Raw genomic sequence first — 19,982 nt, forward strand, 5'->3', positions numbered from 1 at the left:
AATTCATTTTCATTGCTACACTATGGAGAATAGTTTCCAATGTAAAAAAAAAAAAAAAAAAAAAACCTGAAAGGAAATTACATATTTAAGATTGAATTTCTTGAGAAAATATAGAAATAAGTGACAATTCATGCATGCAAAACAGTGTGTTATGTCCCACATGGATTTATATTCGTATCATACATTAACAAGTTCAGACTGACAAACACAGTATGTTGTTAGAATGCTGACCCCTGAAGCATGACCTACAATTTCATGCTGGAATTGATGGAATTTTCTTTTATTTTTATTCATTACACTGGGATGTGAGCTAACACAAGAAATGCCTTATAATTAGACAATATTCAAGAGTCTGTCATCTCCTGTATTTAAAAACACTTGCTTTCTAATCAGATTTGCTGCGTGACAGTTACTGAATAATTCAGACATAATTGTTTTCTTTAATTACAGCTGCCAGAATAAAGAATCAAACAACTAAAAATACATTCTGAAATTTATGAGGAAACAACCCCCCGCCATACCAAATGTAGTCTGGATTAACCTAAAGATGGTGGTGCAATATTGTCATAGCCCAATTTGCCTGTCTTTCAACAACTCATTAAACTGGCTTTGATTTACAGATGCTTTTACAGCCCCCATGTGTAATGGAAATGGTGTAAATGATCTCACAGTAATGTACAAATGCAAAGATACTTCCTGCCACACAGCTGTCTCTGGCCTTTTGAATCAAATTAGGGACCACTTAAGGAAATTGTTTGTAAACAAGCCCATAGGACTGGGTGGATGTGTTTGTGGGTACCATGAGAGATGCTGTATGCCACTGCAAGGCCAATCTGAATCATCACTGTAAGGTCAAGAACATTAGGTGAAATCCCCAATGATTACAAAAGGCAAATGTGACACCCATCTTCAAAGGGCAAGAAAGAAAACTTGGCTAGCCAGTTCATTTAACATCTATTCACAGGAAAATTAATGGTCAAATCTTCCTGGAGGCCATTTCCAGGCACTTGAAGTAGAATAAGTTGATTGGGAACACCAAGCACAGATTTACCAGGAGCACACCACGCCTGACGAGCCTGGCAGCTTTATGGGATGAGATGACTGGCTCAGCTAACAGCTGAAGACCCGTGGATATGGATTTAGAAAGCTTTCATCAGAGTAGCCCATAATATTCTCGCAGCCAAAATGAAGAGGCAGACTGGGTAGTCAAGGCTGCTTTGAACAGCTCTCAGAATCTCCCTATATTCATGGCTTTATTCTCTTTTTGTTTCAGCAGCAAAGCACAAGTGCTCGTTTTCAACAAGCAAATCGTTGTGAATTACTATTATTACTTGATCAGTTCTGATGCTCCTTTGTTCAGTGTAGCACATGAAAATACAGTCTGAAAATAGAAGGTGATTGTTTGCTTTGCTGTCTGTTACTTCTGCCTTTCATTAAGACTTTACAGTTTACAGGACGTTTATAGATATATTTGTGGCCTGATAACTGCTGACCTTATTAATATGCCTGATAACTGATAACCTTATTAATTTTGAATGTAAGATCAGAAATACTCAACACTAAATTTAGACAAACCCTATATCAAGGATGGCCAGACTATAATTTAAAATAAATGCTAGTGATTTTTTAAGATAGATTTTTTAAAATAGAATTTATTTATTTAAGATAGAATGTAAAATATTTGGGAGATTAAATTCTGCAAAGAGTAGAATTACAGATAATACACGGAACTGATATGATGCCTAAGATTAGGAATTAAAGCCCTGATGAAACAAGCTGGCTTTCTAAAAAAACAGATCAAAAGAATCAGTAAGGGGATTATCTGGGTCAAGTCAGGATCTCTTCAGATCAACTCTTACAGCAAAGGCTACTTCAGGAGCTGTCAGCTCCAGAGTTGTCCATGTTACACAGCACCTGAACAAAAAGGGTTAATGTGGAGAAGGGAAGAGATGTCATCCACATGCCTAAGATTTTGTGATTCTTCACCAGTAAATGCAATGGAGGTTGAGTGATGGTGGGTCCCGAGTTTCTCAGCACAGAACACAGGTATATTGTAGGATAATGAAAAAAATAGAGAAAATGTTGAAGGGTTCCTGTTTGTTTCCACTGCAGTGTTAGAAATGGTTTTGATTACTGAGATGGGCTACAGCTTCTGCACATTAACATCTTTGTTCTAAAATGCAATTGCTCTCAGGTAAAAAGTCTTTTTATCCTATTTCTTTGAAGTTCAGTAAAATTTAAAATATTATTTGCATGCTATCACTTCTCATAAAAAGACCAGAAATCAACACTAGTCATGACAAATTCTGTGTAAGTAACAATATATTTTAAAGCAACTACAGCTCGGGGTGAGGTAAATTCATCCATCTGGCTGGAAAAAGGATACAGTTCTTCTGGTTGGTATTTTTCTAGCTTACACATAAAACAGGAAGGTCCTTTCCTGACTGTACTCATGGAGTCACGCAAGGACTTCATAGTAGTATTTGACATCAAAGGAAAACATGTACCACATTTCCCTTGGTGCTAAAGGCACTGGGAAAATACAAGGATAACTAAATATATTACCATGAAGACAGGAGTATTTGTTCTGTCACTTTACCTCTTAACAATATAGTAAATGCCTACCTTTTTTTTTATTTACTTAATTAAATTCATGCTGTTGTAAAATGCCTGTTTTATAGTTTGTACTTTGTGGTCATTTACAATCTTTTCCCTTCTCCTTTATCTTAGGAAAAAATGTCCAATTACAGAAGCACCAAGCACAGACTAACTTATTCATAGAAATGCCCAACTTTTAAGTTTCATAGCAAGATTCCCAGCTTTCTTAACAAGCTAGTGATTGAGTCTCCAGAAAATCATGTTTTCTTTTTCTTTAGTGTGCAAGCAATAGAACTGCATTCTAATGCTGGGACTGTCAGCTGGAAGCATCCTGCCACCAACATCCAAGGCATAATTCTAGTGCCTTTCAAGTTCCTCAGATGGTATCAAATGAAATGAGCTCTCTGAGTGGAAGAGAATCTTCTAAAGATCTTACTCCATGGTAAGTACTTGAGCTGGCATCTGAGTCAAACTGGAACATGATTCAGCCTTCAGAGAGCTTTGTGAAGCTAATACCATCAAGCAGGTATCAGATGCAGCTTAGTGGATATGAGACATCGTAGCACATCAGACTGACAGCTCTGGGAACCAAAATCCTCCATCTACAACTTAAATACCAGGTAATCCATGACAAAGCAAACCTCTCACAAGCATGGTTTGCTTATGATCACAAGCGACCCTCTTTGGTGGCAAACGGTGGTTGTTTATCTCACCTCTGTTGTGACTATCAAGGGCATCTATTTGTTTTTTTCTCTCACCCTCTGCCATAATACAAGTTCTTCTGGTACTGTATTAAGCATGGGTGATTAACTTGTGTGATTTGCTTGTTCCTTTATCTTCAGACATTGTGTTCAGCCTAAAGGTTAAATGGCTTTTTACACTCTTTGATCTCTAGCCTTTTAATGCTTTGAAAATAAGAGACAAGGATTTTGAATTTGATCTGATACTCTGTGAGAAGCCAGCAAGTGGAGACTAGTTTGATGTGCTTGTGGCAACCACTGCTGCTAATGTGTTGGTGGTGGGTTCCAGGTGGAGCTTCCTGAGGCTTCGGATCTGTGAAGGGTCATGGGCCTACACCAAAGCTGTGGAGCCAGCAGAAATAAAGTGAAAAATAGAAGTCAGCTTGAAATGGTTAAGATTTAATGTTGGTGAGGAATCCAGCAGTTATCTTCATTAGGGGACTAAATTAAGCAGTCACAGGTATATTGCTTAAAAAAAAAAAAAAAGGCTGCACCAAGACTGTCCAGAATTGCTCAGTTTCCAGCAGTTCTTCATGTACTGGCAGATATTATGCCAATATTTGTTATTTTTCTAAGTCTTGTTGCTATATGTGGTAAAGCTCAGGTAAGTCTGTATCACCTGCCACTCCATATCATCTTAATCTATCTGCAAGTACATGTTAAATTGGATTAGGGAGAAAGAGCTAATCCTTGTAGTATTCAGTAAATAAAATTAATCCTCTAAATTGAGTTTTCTTTCACTCCCCATTTTAATGTTCCTTCCAGGAAGTACTCGAACGGATTTACCATATTATTCTGAATTTCTGATAACTCTTTTAAATAAGGCTTACTATTACATGATAAGAGGGGCTGAGGAGGTAGAGAATGAATGTGTTCCCTCTGTCTTTAGAAATAAAACCATCTTTGCTTTGCACCACTGATACAATTTGAATGCCATGCTGAATTCAGAGAATTAGCCTCAAGTGTATAGGTTTGTATTTGCCTTTAGTTAGCTTTTCTGTTCCAGAAGGAGGGACCCTGGACAACAACTGAATGTATCCAAGGTGAGTTTCTTAGACAGGAGTAAAATCTGTGAGACACAGCTTGAGAATATGAACTGCTTTTCAATAGGTCATGGTGCGGTGGTTTTACTTGGCTGGGCAGCTGAGCTCTACCACAGCCACTCTTCTCACTCCCCCTCCTCAAAGGGAAAGGGGGAGAAAATATGATGGAAAGGACTCAAGGGTTGAGATAAGGATGGGGAGATCATTCAACAATTATCGTGACGAGCAAAACAGACTCTGAGTAGGGAGACAGTAATCGGCAATAAATTTTACTAACAAGCTAGAGAAGTGAGAAACAAAGGACGGAAACCAAAATCATCTTACCCCATCCACCCTCTTCTGCTGCCTCCCCTTGAGCGGTGCTGGGGAATGGGGGCTGTGATCAGTCCCTGATGCTTCGTCTCTGCCACTCCTTCCCGGTCCCTCTCTGCCCCTGCTCCCGGTGGGGTCCCTCCCACGGGATGCCGTCCTGCCCGAACTGAGCCTGCGGGGGCTGCCCACAGGCAGCAGCTCTTCAAGCACTGCTCCCACACGGCTCCGTACCACGGGGTCCATCCCCCAGGAGCAAACTGCTCCAGCACAGGTCCCCCACGGGCGGCAGCTCCCCCCAGACCCCCGCTCCTGCGTGGGCTCCTCTCCACGGGCTGCAGCTCCGGCCCGGGGCCTGCTCCTGCGGGGGCTCTCCATGGGCCGCAGCCTCCTCCAGGCCACATCCACCTGCTCCACCGGGGGCTCCTCCACGGGCTGCAGCGTGGAGATCTGCTCCGTGTGGGACCCGTGGGCTGCAGGGGGACAGCCTGCTCCACCAGGGGCCTCTCCACAGGCCGCAGGGGAACTGCTGCTCTGTGCCGAGTGCGCCTCCTGCCCTCCTGCTGCATGGACCTTGGGGTCTGCAGGGCTGGTTCTCACTCCTCTCTCTCTCCTAGCTGCTGTTCCCCAGCAATGTTTCCCTTTCTTAAATCTGCTTTCACAGAGGCACAAACATCATTTATTGGCTCGGCTCTTGCCAGCAGCGGGGCCCTTATCTAACATTGGGCAGCTTCTGGATTCTTCTCGCAGAAGCCACCCCTATAGACCCCGCTACCAAAACCTTGCCACATAAACCCACTACACATGGGAGGGCCTTCATATGTTAGGAGCTAGACCAAAGGAATTATAGAAGAATGGAAAAGCCCTGTAACCTATGACTGCTTTTCTAAAATTCATAAAAAACGTTTTCCAATAAAAAAAATGTAAAAGGAATTTGCCAGTGTTAAGTATGTTTGTTCAAACTGAAGCATACCTATGTCAATAATATGTCTTGAGGATTTATTCTCAAATGTCTTACTCATTGAATTCACAGTCATAACTGTGGCATATCTGCCCCAGTTCAGCTCCAACACTACGCTTTGAGTAGCAGTTATTCATCTTACAAGCTCAAGAAAAAAAAAAAAATTTCTTTTCCTTTAAAGTCATTATAAGATGTGTTTGCTTCAGTGAGCACTGTGATCTATGCTCATCTTGTATTTTATAAAAATAGCCTACCCTCTTTTCCTGTTGCTGCGTGGAGGATGCTCGAAAATGAGACTGGCATAATAAGGTCAGTGCTGCTGTGTAATGCAACAAACTTGTCAGTAAATGTTAATATCAAAAACAGTATCTCAGAATCATCTGCCTTATTCTTCTCACTTGCTTAAAACATGCAGTTTCATCTCTCACTGCTTTTTTCTTTCTGTAAAATATATGCAGAGATTAAAAATATATGTAATTAAAATATGTCATTTATAGCTAGGAAAAGATGTGGAATCTAGTCATTAGAAGGAAGGAGTATTGGCAGCTATACATACTTAATTTCCTCTACATACTTGCAATCATGCTTTTTTGGGGTGAATTTCTTATGTGTTTATTGCCATCATATGTAGGAACCATGGGTTAAATACTTGACCATGTATAAATCCTCTTCTTAATGCTTCAGTGGAAGATTCGCCATTATAAAAAAAATACTATGCAAATCAGATTACATTTTACTGCCTTATGCCCGTTGACCATGCCAACGTTCTCTATATTGACACAGTAGAAAATCCCAGAAAAAGAAACACTAAAAAAAGAAAAAAAAATACAGGGAGAGAGAAAAGAGATTCATTTGCTAGGAAAAGAAATTAGAAAAAAAAATGCATAGAAGAATTAATCACACTCCTATATTTTCCTAACGTAGAATCAAAGAAAAAGCCAGCTACAGTTTCACCTGTTGGTCTTTACATTATGTTCTACCCGTAGTGTAAGCATACTTGAATCTTGAGCATGTGTTCCATGAAATGTGTGCCTGTATCTAAATTTACTGCAGGAACCAAGGAACAGAATATGTGAAAGCCTTTGTGGTATATCAGCATGGCTGTCAGTGGTAACGCCCAGCTAATCCTGCCTCCATCTCAGAAGCTGTGGTGTACGTCACCAATTCTGTGCTATTAAGCATCGATAAGAAAAGCACCACAGTATATCTTTACACTAATATAGTAATCTGAGTACCAGTTTGCTTGGAGGAAAGTGGAGAAAGCTGGGATGTGGGTAGGGCCTTGATGCAGCAGGCCCCAGTCTGCTGGTAAAGATCCACACAGATGTACCCACAATTAACCACACTCCAAACTGCTGAAGACTTCTTAGATATAGTCTAGAAAATATATTTTCCTCTTATAAACTCTCATGTAATTTAGTTTTAACCCATTTTTGCATTTCCCTTTCGTGAAGAAAAACATCATATTTGTCAAAGTGATTCACAGAGCTGGTTGTGAGTAACTCACAGACTACTCCACCTCCTTTCACTAAGCAACTTAAAGACTTACAGCTGAGCTCCCTGAGTGGGGGGGGACCTGTAATGCACAGAGGAATCTAAAAGCATCACTTAACTCTATTCAATAAGTGTAGGATTTATTCCAAAACCTCTTCAGCAAATATTTTAATGTTTTTTATATTTGTGATGACTTAGCAATCAGACATAAAATTCTCCTCTGTTTATTCAGGCTTGCCCAGCAGTACAGGATTGCTCTGCAATCTCTGCATTTTCAGATGGTTTAGTGTAAAAAGAAGGTTCGATTTGGAGACTGCACTTAAAAATCCTGCAGCAAGAGGTTGCATAGCAATGGAAAGAGTACATGTTCGATACAGAATCGTCATCCACTCCTTTCTGTTACTATGGTGATGGCATGGCTGCTTGGCAGCCTCTTCTGCCATCTCCATCGCTGCAACAGGAGCTGACAGGGTGCTTGGGATGTCTCTGCTCCTCACGCCTTCTATGTCCTTCACAAATACAACCGCATTTTTTTCAGATGTGCATAGATCGTGGATTGTTGAAGTACCGTGTCACTGCTGTGTTTAATATCTGTGTCAGTGCATCCTGGGACTGTGTGAAGCTCAAAGGACCAAGTCTGGCCCTTTAAATAAACATAGCTTTAAAAGTACTACTGTGGATTATCTCTTTACTATCTAAGAGACTATGTACAGGATATCTTATCCACCCATCTTTGAGAAGTTCACGATAAACACTCAATTTAATATTGGAATGTGAAAACCATTGTAATAGATGTACAAGCACAATGTACAATTATCAAATATTTTGTATTCTAGGGCTATAGTAGGGGAGAAATGGAGGTGAGGTAAGCCGATGGTTCCAGGTATGAGACACATATGGCAAGGAGCCATCTCTCTCTTGTTGTTGTGCCAGAAGTATTTTAGCTAACGCACTGAACACAGAAGTAGGTCATACGCTGATTTCTCTTTACAAACAGCACTTGACAGGCCACACTAGTTCAGAAATACGTCTCATTTTTTTCAAAGGCATTTCTTCTTTCAGGATTGGAGAAGCAGCTATATCCCGATGTATAAAAGCCCATTTAACATGCTTCCAATAATCTCAAATGCAGATGAGCACAGAGTCCTTAGCAGATCTGTCACATTACCCTGGTTGCAACTGCTTTAACCCCACCAAGTCAAGATCGTTTCTTCATAACCAGGACTACCATACATTCATTGTTTTTACAATGAAAAAAAATATATATATATAATATATGTATATGTATATAATATATGTATATATATAATTTCCCACTGAGCCATCTTGCCTTCTTGGGTTTTGAAGAACTGCCTTCTTGTTTGAACTTTTGCCTGGATAGTACTTCATTACAGATGAAAAGGCTTCAAGTGCCCTGCAAGAGCTATGACAGCAATAAACATGTGAGTTCAGGTCTTTCATCAGGGGCCAAAATATAGCAAGCACAGGAATCATATGTTCTCATGGATGTGTTCCACAGCCAGAGGTAAATGTGCAATGAAAGCAAAGCTTTTTGGAAAACATCAGTCTTTCTGCACATCCACAAAGGACCAGAGCATCACTGTAATCATCCGGTTTCAGGAAGCTTATCTGCTTGCATGTATTTTATTAACTTTACTGAATTGTGTTACTGACCAGGACAGCTGTTGTTGTTTGGTATATATATTCAATGCTTTGATTGACATGAGATGTAAAAGATGCTTTGCATGTACCTTTTCATTTTTGCAGTTCATACTGTCCAACTTTAAGGATATGTTTTATGGGGATTACACACCCTGACTCATACAGGTGAAATACTCAGGCTATGCTGCACATCAAATAGATGCAATGTAATGCTGAAAGGCCAGATACCTTGGCCTCTTGTGCTACTCTTCTGCTGCTTTAAAGCCCTCTTGATGCTACATTCGGAGACGTGCAAAGCACTCTCAGCTCTTATACTCAGTATGCGTAAGGCCGAGCCCACTTCCCATTACCATTAATCACACTCCTTCCATGAGCACAATTCCCATAAGACTGGAGCCTGGGTTGCCTCCCATTAGGACTAACGGCACATGTCCCGTGCGCTTCGGGGAATGGCTTCAGCTGCAGCAGCAGGGGCGGCCACATGGCCCCGCATGGCCCCGCATGGCCCCGTTCCACCCCACACAGCTCCATATGGCCCCGTATGGCCCCGCATGGCCCCGCATGGCCCCGCATGGCCCTGTTCCACCCCATTCTGCCCCGCACAGCCCCGCACGGCCCGGCGCTGTCCGTGGTGCTGCAGCCGCCCCTCCAGCCCCGCGGCAGCGGAGGATGGCTTTGGCAACCCAGAAACTCGGAGTCAAAGAAACACTTAAAATAACAGCCACTTCCATAGAGGGATAGTGTGTCCTTCATACAGGGACACCAAGAGTTTTGAGAAGGAGGCTAATTAAGATAATTAAGATGAATGGCACACAGGAAGCAGTCTTCCTGCTGGCAAGTAGCCAGAGAAGAAGTAAGTGAATGAGGAGCATATAAACAAAGGTAATAAAGCAGTCACAGTCACAAATAGTGCAGAAAAGCTCTCCCTGAGACAGAGAAAATGAGATGGAAACCTCAAAGAGTGATACCAGTGAAGGGCAACCTGTCTTGTAGGCCTGGGAGATCTCTGGGGTGTTTAGGAGCATTCCTAGTGTGTACGATAACAATTAATTCCATTGCTATGCTATGACTTCATTAATTGGAGCTTTTTATTCCTTATCTTTTTTTTTCTTCCTAAGTAGGACTTTGTGGATATTTACAATAGAGGGGGAAAATAATCAAAATCCGTGTAACCAACTTTCTTCTGACTTACAGTACTCAAAGCATGTGAGTAGATTCATTAAAGAGATGGATTTTTCACAGTCCCAGCTGTGACACTTGCCATGGGACAGGTGGCATTGTCCGAAAGAGATTCTGCTCTTTTGTGCCATGTCGAATTAAATTTCTGAAATATTATAATGGAATTCATAGGAAGTGTTCTCAGTTTTACTCCGTATTTTCCTTGACTACAGTTTATCTCCTTACTCCTGTGTGTACAACCTTTTCATTTTGTAAAATACATCTTCCTTGCAGGAGACATATAGTGCTCAGGAGCAGTACTGACACAACTGACTCAGACTATCTTATGGACATGTTCACTGTCATTGATATGAGCAGGTTAAGAAAGGGGTGGAATTAGTCAAATTTAAAATTTTATTTTCATTGCTTGCATATGCTTTGTATGAGAATTTCTGGGAAGGGCAAGAAACAGTTCCATGCTCAGGGCTTTGATATTCTTCAGCTTAATGTATCCATGCTCTTAACTGTTGTTTTAGCAGTAGTGTTTTTTTTGTTGTTGTTGTTGGTTTGGTTTGTTTTTTTTTTTTTTTTTAGCTTGGTTGGTTGTGGTGTCTTTTTTTTTTGGGGGGGGGGGGGCGGGGTGGATGTCCACATTCACTCTGGAAGGGTACAGCTCAGTGGGTCTTATAAAATAACATGGTATTTGGCTGGAAGCTCTTTGTCAGATCAAATCATTGCTCAACAAAGTAACGGAGCAGTGTTAAGTAGCATTTTTTTCATTAGCATTCTGCCTAGAACAAAGGTGCAGTTCTGCAACTAAGGACTTAGTACATGTCTTTCTGCTTTCTGTTTGCAAGGGGCACAACAGTTGCATGCTAAGTGCATTTAAACTGCTCCATTGTTTGGGTCCAGATCAAGAAAGAAGATACCTTTTACCGGAGTGTCCAAGACAGAGTTCTCTAAGAAGAACACAGCTATTGCTGTGTTATCTCATCTCTTCTTCTCAAAAGGCAAGTCTTTTCTTGTTTAAAGTCTGAAGGAGATTTATCATTTCTATTGTACTGACAATGCTGCCCCAAGCTCTGCGTGATTTCTTAAATCAAATCAATGGGATTTGTTCCAGGAATTGTTACTGAAAAGGTTAAGAAAATAATGTTTGTGGGTGGGAAATCATTTTGAAAATCCTTCATGTTCATGGCTTCAAAATAATAGAGCAATCAAGAAATCAGCATGTTTCATCTCAGACAGTAACACAGAAATCTTAATCTTTGACTGTTACAATAATCTTTAAATTACTGTTTTGGGTGCCTTTTGGCTTTTTAGAGAGGATTTCACACTAACTGATTTTAATAGCCTTTATCAGTGTCAACAGCATTTGATGTGAGTAATAACAAGACCAAATTTGCTTTGCAATCCAGCATAAATAGACAAGCATCTGAAACAAAAACAGTAGTTATTAACCTGATTGCAGTTCCTTTATATAACTTTCAGAATTACTATTTAGCCTTATATTATTTAACCTTTTAAATTTCACATAAGATATAACTGTATTTGAAAGGTCTGACATAAAAAAAAAAAAAGTGTTTGCTGTGTTTTGAAGTGTATAAATAATTATTTGATTTGATGTAAAATATTTCTACCCTTTCATTTTATAAAAACATGAAATTAAACTTGATAGGGTTGAAATCATAGTTCTATAAGAGGTCAAAATGTGTAAATGAGTAAATTAAAGTGTGCTTAACCCAGAACACTGCCAAACTGGCAAGGCAACATGTTTTGCTCTGGAGACATGGGCTCACAACCGGTGGCAAATCATTTTGCCTTTGATTCCAATATCTTCCTGGTGCTTAGTGTGCATCTTAGAAGAGCAGCATGTAGATCTGTTGTGGGTGCATATTGAACTTCACTGATGTCACTTTCTGCCTTGATGTTACCGCTATGAATATGCTACAGGGAGGAAAGGAAGAGCAGTGAATTTTTGTGGGAAGAGCCTATGAACTTGAATAAAGTGTAGGCAACACCATTACAGACAGGTGCCCTTGTTTTTGCTGTCATAAGTTTGCACTGAGCAATAGCTGGGTTTCCTTTTCTGTGCTATCTTCATAGGAAAATGAAAGCTGAAATTCTCATTTATATTTTAAGTCCCCCAAGCCAAGGATGCAGACAGCCATGTGCTTCATCAAGCCACACTCAAATTCTGCTTCATTGCACAGTTAGCCCTGCTGGAGTCAGCATAAATAAAAGAAGTACATGACCTTGAATGACAGCTTTTAGTCTTATGTAGATAAGGAGAATCACATTTGATGCTAACTGGAATTATCTGTCTTGTATAAAGAGTTCATATGGAGTTTCTGTATGAACCAGTGTTTAGGTTTTTGTCCTTTTTCTTTCCTTGCCATATAGAATAGATAACGAATCTAGGATCTGTGAAATGTCTCAAATAATCTCTCTATTGTTCATTGTTTTCATTTTTGTTGCAAAACAACTTGTAATATTTTTGCTATTCAAAAGTCCTCATAACAGTTCTCTGTGTATTCTCTTGCCTACACTGAGACTATACAAAATGAGTTTTCTGCATTCTTATTTGATGAAACTCATGTGAGTCTCAAAGTCAGTTAAGAAAATCTAGTTTTATAAATAATTAGAGACTAAGAAGTAAAAGGAAGGTCCATCTGATCTGCTATGCTTACTTGCTTTAAGTTCCCCTAATAATTCCCAGTAGTTTCCTCTGCCTCAGTGCTCCTCAGGAAAGTCTGTGATGCTGCTCAGCATTCCCATTCATTTCACACTCTGAGTGCACAGAATAAGTTACATGTCATCTGTTCCACAATAATTGTCCATGTGCCCTCCTATCCCCCAAAAATTGTGAAGTAATTTAGGTAGGTTACTGTGTGTGAAAGAAAGGCAATTGCCCATTCATTTGAGAAAAGTGTTTCCAAAGCCAGATGCTGCAAGCTGCTGGTGTACAGTAGCTTGCTGATGAGTTGATTCATCTTAGGACCATCTTCTCTGTGGGAGGCCTCATGATCAACTTCATAAGCTGGGATACACTGAAGCACTGCACATGTTTTAGCAAATTTTATAAAGCTCGGAACTTCCATTTTAAACAATCTTATGCAAGATCATGATTGGATTTTAAATCTCTACTGACATTATGTAATTAAGGTATCTGTGTATAAGCATAAATTACCCTCACTCTTCAGAAAGAAAAGGTCAAATTTAATACAGAATTTCTAAAGTATCTGGATTAATTCAAAGAAAATACAAACAAAATACTCTATACAAAAGAAAAAAAAAAAGGCAAATGCCACCTGTGGACTCAAACAAATGATCAGGTTTATCAGCTGAATTACAGAAGCTGAACTTTCCAAGTCTGGCACAAGGATGATGTCATTCAAGACATCCTAGCCTGTACTGAAAAAAATGTCTATATTAACCCAAGTGACTTTGGATCTATCTTAAGAATAAGCATGTAGTTATTCACTATTGCCCAATTACTGCAACATAAATTGCTGCATTATAGAAACTTTGTCCTTGATTCCTTTCTTTTATTAGGATCATTTAAAGAGCAATTTTAGTGTATGGATAATTTCCTCCATCACCTGTGAAGAAGTAACATGACAGCCATTTTGTACAGCTGTCAGCAATACACACAGATTTGACAGAAAGAAGGTGCAATTCCCTGTTTTTCAGCCTATTCTGACTATGGGAAAAAAACAAGATGTCAGGCTATGAAATTATAATTTTCCTTTGGATCTGGTGCAGCCTTAGAAAATATGCCTAGAACAGAACATTGATAATTGAATTGGACTCAGTATTTTACACTTTTACAGGTAAATATGACATTCAAGTTGGAGGTTAATAGAGATTTTCAGATACTCACTGGTTTCAGATCTGCCCACAAGGAAAGATATAAACATGTAATAATAACAAAATATGAGTGTTGCAAAACAACTGAAAAGTCCCTCATACCAAGAGAGACATATTTTCAAGGACTTAATTAAACTTTCTATTAGCAGAAAGAAATTGATTGTATTTTTGTCACATAAGCAGTGTAAGGGAAACAGCAGAGAAATTTGCTAAGAACTTAATCAGATTGCTATGCATGATGCCAAAGAAGACGACTGGCAATATACTATATATATCCTCCTGGACTAAAGGTGTTTGAAGAGGTAATTCACCTGATGATAATGGACTTCGAGACTAGAAATGCTTATTAAAGTTATTTGCTTCAGAGCTAGCTATTTCTCATGGAATTATGATACCAAATATATTAGTTTTATGGAAGAATTAATGATAATTAGTTTGGTTTAAGACCTGCTAAATACATATAAAGCTGAGCAATTAATAAATACCATGTTGTGTCATTTGTGTATGCCATGGATTCAGAAAATGGCCAAGATTATTTTCCTTTCATTTGCATCTGTGAAGATTTTGATTATTCTCAATGAATGATGTAAAATTACATCAATTAAAAATTAGCATAAAAAAGGAAATTTGACTCAGACTGCACTAACTACCCATCAGCAGACCTTAAGTGGCTCTGTTAAAAATTATGCCTCTAGACCATGGGACAAATTCTTCACTTCTGTGTTCATGAAAAAATTTTGAAACTTAATTTTTAATCTTCTTCAAGGAAAAAAAATAGTTTGGAAAATCATTTTGGAAATTAGTTTCTGTTTGCTTAGGTAGGGTTTTTTTTGTTGTTTGTTTGTTTCTTTTTCCAGTTCTAAATAATATTTAGATATTGATTGCATGGCTATGGCACATGTGCTTGGGTGGTCTCCAGCTGAGAATTATCAGAGCCCTGAATTGTTATCCTTTCCTTGGCCATAGGACAACACCTCAACTGAGATAAAGGAGGTCCTAGCTAAGGTGCTCAATCTTCTAAGCCATTGGCTACATATAAGGAGACAGAGGGAGGACAATCTACCCCCAGAGCCAATGATCTAGACCATAGGTTACAAAGCAGTCCCAGACATTGATTAGCTGCACTCCATGGAACCTCAGATCTATGGATGCTTTCTTACTGAAAATTTCAGAAAATCTGGGAAAGCAGGTAGCTGAGGGTCTGAGGAAATCAATTTTTGGCCATTTCTCACAAACAAGCAATCAATTACCTAAGGCCATCTCCATAAACATTAAAGGAATGCAGGTGTGCAAGAAGGTTTAAACCTGCAATTCCCAGATGGATTTGTGAAACAAAGGCAAAGAGCAACAGACATCATATTTTTATATCAATGTGTCATTTTTCATATTGCTGCTGCCCTTTCATAAGCACAACAGTCAAAGCCCAGCCAGTACCTCACGCTAGATACTGAAGATTTTCTACAGTTCTGTAGAATACTAAGATTTGGAAGGTCACTGATCATTAAATCTCAGTAAGAATAAAGACAGAAAATATTGTTCATGAGATTGACTTTGAGCCTAAGTAGTAATAGTTAATTCAGGTCATGAGAGCTACAGTGGTACTATGGTGACTGGGTCACCAAAAGAGTGCTACTTCAGTGAATTTATTTCAAAATTGATAGCCTGAAATCAGCTATAATACCATTAGATTCTGTAAAATTGAGAGTAGCACTGCATTTTTTTCTGACCTACATTTCTGCAGTATTTCTAAATGGTATTAATGCAATTGCTTTGAATGCATATGTGGGATTTGGAAACAAAGCGTAATACATCTCATTATTAAAAATGAAAGAAAGGAAGGAAGGAAGGAAGGAAGGAAGGAAGGAAGGAAGGAAGGAAGGAAGGAAGGAAGGAAGGAAAGGGAGGAAGAGAGAAAGAGGGAAAGAAAGAGAGAAAGAGAGAAAGAAAGAGAAAGAAAGAAAGAGAAGAAAGAAAGAAAGAAAGAAAGAAAGAAAGAAAGAAAGAAAGAAAGAAAGAAAGAACCCGATATTTAATGTTTTATATTAACCCAATAAGATTAATACAATTTCCATTTACGGACACAATGAAAATAATTACCTTGTACCTCAATACTGCAGCTTTTGCAAAGGAATAATAACTATTGAAGGAATTTTGCAGAGCTCTAGATTATCATGTTAATTACCATTAGCCATAGTTTGTTCTCCATGTAGATTTAATTATTACATTAATTTTATCAGAAAAAAATCTCTAGCAGTATTCATAGGAAATTTCAAAATGCCTTTTACCCGCTAAGAATCATTTTCTCAGATAGGTCAGGATCCCTGATGAAGTGTGCAGAGGCAGGTGTGTTGGGCAGCTCTTGGCAGAGCAAGGTTCTTGTTGTTGTTGAGCTCTTTGGTTCAAGAGCCTCTGCCCCGCTTCTTATATTGGGGTTGTTGCCAGATTGGTCCTTCGACACTGCCCTGTTTGTAATACATTGCGCAATTTCATTTGTCTCCCTAATGTCTGAATAAGTGAATCTTTTAGGAGCTTTCTCTTTTCCTGCACAATTACAAAAATGTTATTTCTCTAAAAGAACTTAAAAATAGCTGGCAAACAGAAGGCAAATTGAAAAAGTGATTGACAATGAGACTTTTATTTCTTTTCATATAGGAACAGCTTCTCTAGCAGTAGAAATATAAGTACATTATGAAAAATCTCTTACTTCCCATTGCTCATACAGCACAAGGGATGTAATTTAATGTCAAACTAATGTGTCTGGAGACAGTGGTGTGTGACTATAATTACTCTGAGTGGAGGATGGATTTAATGATTCTGAAAAATGTTCATTTTCTTACATCAGCTTGAATTATCTTTGTATTTGTATATTCACATTTAGATATAAATGTATGAGTAATAATTTGTGTGCCTTTATGTAATAATATGTGTGCTGCTATGACTTTCTATTTCTATTAAGATCTGATAAGTTACACAAATCATTGAAGAATACAGGGAACCGGATATTTTTACTTCAGTTTCAGCATTTACTTTCAGCAATTTTGACCAAATTTACTATATCTGTATCAAGACAAAATGACTCCAGTGCTACCAAACAGAATGACAAAACTGTAATTACAATTTATGCATGGCTCATTTCAAAAACTCTTTCTCAGAAACTTCATCTATAGGTCATCTGATCTGCCCTTCTTCTCCCATAGCAGATAAAGGCCTTTTTCCAAAGTAAGTTCTGTACATTAGGAGCATTGTAAAGGACTGAAAGTCTTCTATTTACAAAAGTCAACAACTGATTTAATTTTCTGTGTTAGACAATTTGGAGACTTCAGTAGCTAGGAGCTACACAGAAAGTAGAGGTACAACCACAGGATCCCCCTACCCACTGCAAAGATCACTGAGGGACCTCTCCACGTGGATGCTGACATGCAGCATCTCATCACTCTGATTGCCATTACCCTCTTCCTGAAGTTGACCAGGGCCAGAGTGTCTCTGGACATGTTTCCTTTTCCAAGCTTCAAGGACACATTCCCACAAGTATCTCCAAGGCACTGGAGCATGGTTCTTCCCGGTGCAGCCATTCCCATGCTCATGGCCTAGTTAAAGTCACTGGGCCATGTGGCAAATATAAGCATCATCAGATGGAGTCAGCGGGATAGAGGTGACTGTGATCCCTGCTTACATGACATTGAGGCAGTCTTGGAGGAAGGACTGAAATATTTCCTCCCAGATGCATGGGCAAATGGCCTAATGTCAGACCAAGACACTTGCACACACTTCGTTTTACTCTCCAGAAAGTTCATATCCCTTCAAAGGAAAAGGACGATCCATCTCAAACCGAATTAGAGAGTATGGGAGAGAATAGTGTTGACATGCCCAATGGGTAAAACTATGGGAGACGGTTCGTTTTAAGAAAGCATCCAGATTTGGGCACCATGAGGCACATCCACATAGACCACAGGAAGACACCTACACCCTGATCAGAAGAGGGCTTGGAGGTCACTCATAAGGCACCACATAAGACCTTCAGTGTTTGCTATTGGTAAGTCAAGCAGCTCTCCAGCACCTCTGTCGAATAGGTCCCTATGCATCATGTAGCGGGTCTGTGCATTTAGTCTGTGGAAAAGGAATAATACATCTAAAACTCAAGTGCTGTAATCAAGGGTGTTACTAAACTGAGTACCTACACGTGAAACAGCTGAAATCCATGGAACAGAAAGCGGTAAGATTATTTGCTTCAGTAGCATTGCAGTAATAATTTAACAAGATTTAATTTACTGCTGTTACAGTACATTGTCAATACAAGCTCAAGAGACATAAGCTATTGTGATACATCCACTCTTTTATGCTTCATTTAAGACTTTTGTAGCTATGCATGTGCATACATCTGGTTATACCACACCTTGCAATAACAGCTGATTTGCTCAGTTGATGGCTGAAATCACTAAGTGTCACTGAAGTCTCATTGCAGTAAACAAAATACTTCCCTTTTTCAAGTGTTATTCTTCAGACCAAGATTTTGAGGAAGTAATATACCCTATAATCAAAGATAATTCTTTTGATATCAAAACTAATGCCTTACATCTGACTTATTCTTACCATTATGAGAAAATGATTGTTAAAGGGCTTGAAAATTTCTTTGTTACAATTTGGCATTATTCCTAATCTCTAAGAGTGAAATTACTCACTTCTTCATATTCATTTAATCTTATATTTTGTATACATCCTTCAGTATAAACATCCTCACAAAATACCTTGAAGTCATGAAAAACATTTAAATTATATTTCTCTGATACATTATTACAATGTATAATTTGTCAGCATTTTCTTAAAACAGCCTGACTTTGAGCCTTGCCTTTCATTTCACGACATCCTAACACCCATAGGCACCAAATGAAATGAAAGAGGAATAAAATTACTGTGTTTTAGGAGTATAGCTGCAACTGTCAGTGTTTGCTTTATTAGGAGGTGTTTTTAGAAATTTTTGTAGAAATTTTTCTTGTTAGGCATGAGACTGATTTTGGCACCACGTGTGGTCTGCACCCAGCACCAGACCTGTGGCCCCACAGCATCCCGCAGGTGGCTTGCTGCGTCTGCTTCTGGGCACGTGAAAATGCAATTGTATGATTTCCTTTCCTGGGCACGGCCTTATCAACGGGCCCGTGAATAACAATTTATGGCAAATTTAACCCCTCTCCGATCCTATAAATGGTCTCAGGGTCGCTGGGAAAAAGAAGAATTATTTCAGTTCGCTCCTCCTCATTCCCACTTTGACTTTCCATTCGAAGTGCAGGTGTAGTCGGTCTCGTCTCCACCTCCAACACACCTGGTCCTTTCTAAGGCTGCGCTGCCGCCCTGGAGCCAGCCAGGAGAGGGTGCTGGAGAACGAAGTCTACAGAAAGACTCCCTGGGTAGGTCCCTACCTGGAAATGCAAACCAAAGACTTAAGAGTAATTCTGCAGCAGGGTAGGGAAGGAAGGGGCTAAGGATGGTTTCTTGAGTTCTTCCATCCTAGATGGATCTGTGCAATTGAACAACACAAAGTGAAAAAGCAGTGACAAGAGAGGGCAGTGCTGCTGCTGGCAGAGTTCAGGGCAAGATGCAGGTTCCTGAGCGCTGCTGCAGAGGTGATTTGGCCATACCAGCATGGAAAAAAATCAAGGGAAAGTAGCGACGTGTCCCCACATCTAACTAGATTCTGGGACTCCCTTCTGCAGGTGGTGTATGTTGAGAGACGGCTGCAGAACACAACTGGGCAAAGTCATGGAGCAAAAGTCCTGTTGGAATTTTTTATAATATAAATATGTGTTATAAAGTAAAATTTAAAATACATCAAACTTGCTACAGAAAGCTTTTGACCAACAAATTTCCAGAGGCTGAGAAAATATTTTGCAAACATCTCACTGCATAATTAACCCTGCCCTTATAGTCTTTCTCGTGCACCCACTGTTGGCCAGTGGCAGATGGATGCTGTATCACACAGGCCTTCAGCCTCATCTTGTATGGCCGTTTGTAGGCTTTCATTAGCTCAAGTGTTTGCATGATAATAAATACAAATTTGCAAAATAAAAGGGAAAGAAATTTTAGTCACAAAATTTCCAAAGTAAGTTTGACAGCATGGCATCATTTTTACACATTTAATTTTGGGGGCCTTCT

This window comes from Anser anser (genome assembly GCF_964211835.1).
Source record: "Anser anser genome assembly, chromosome: 2".
NCBI lineage: Eukaryota > Metazoa > Chordata > Aves > Anseriformes > Anatidae > Anser > Anser anser.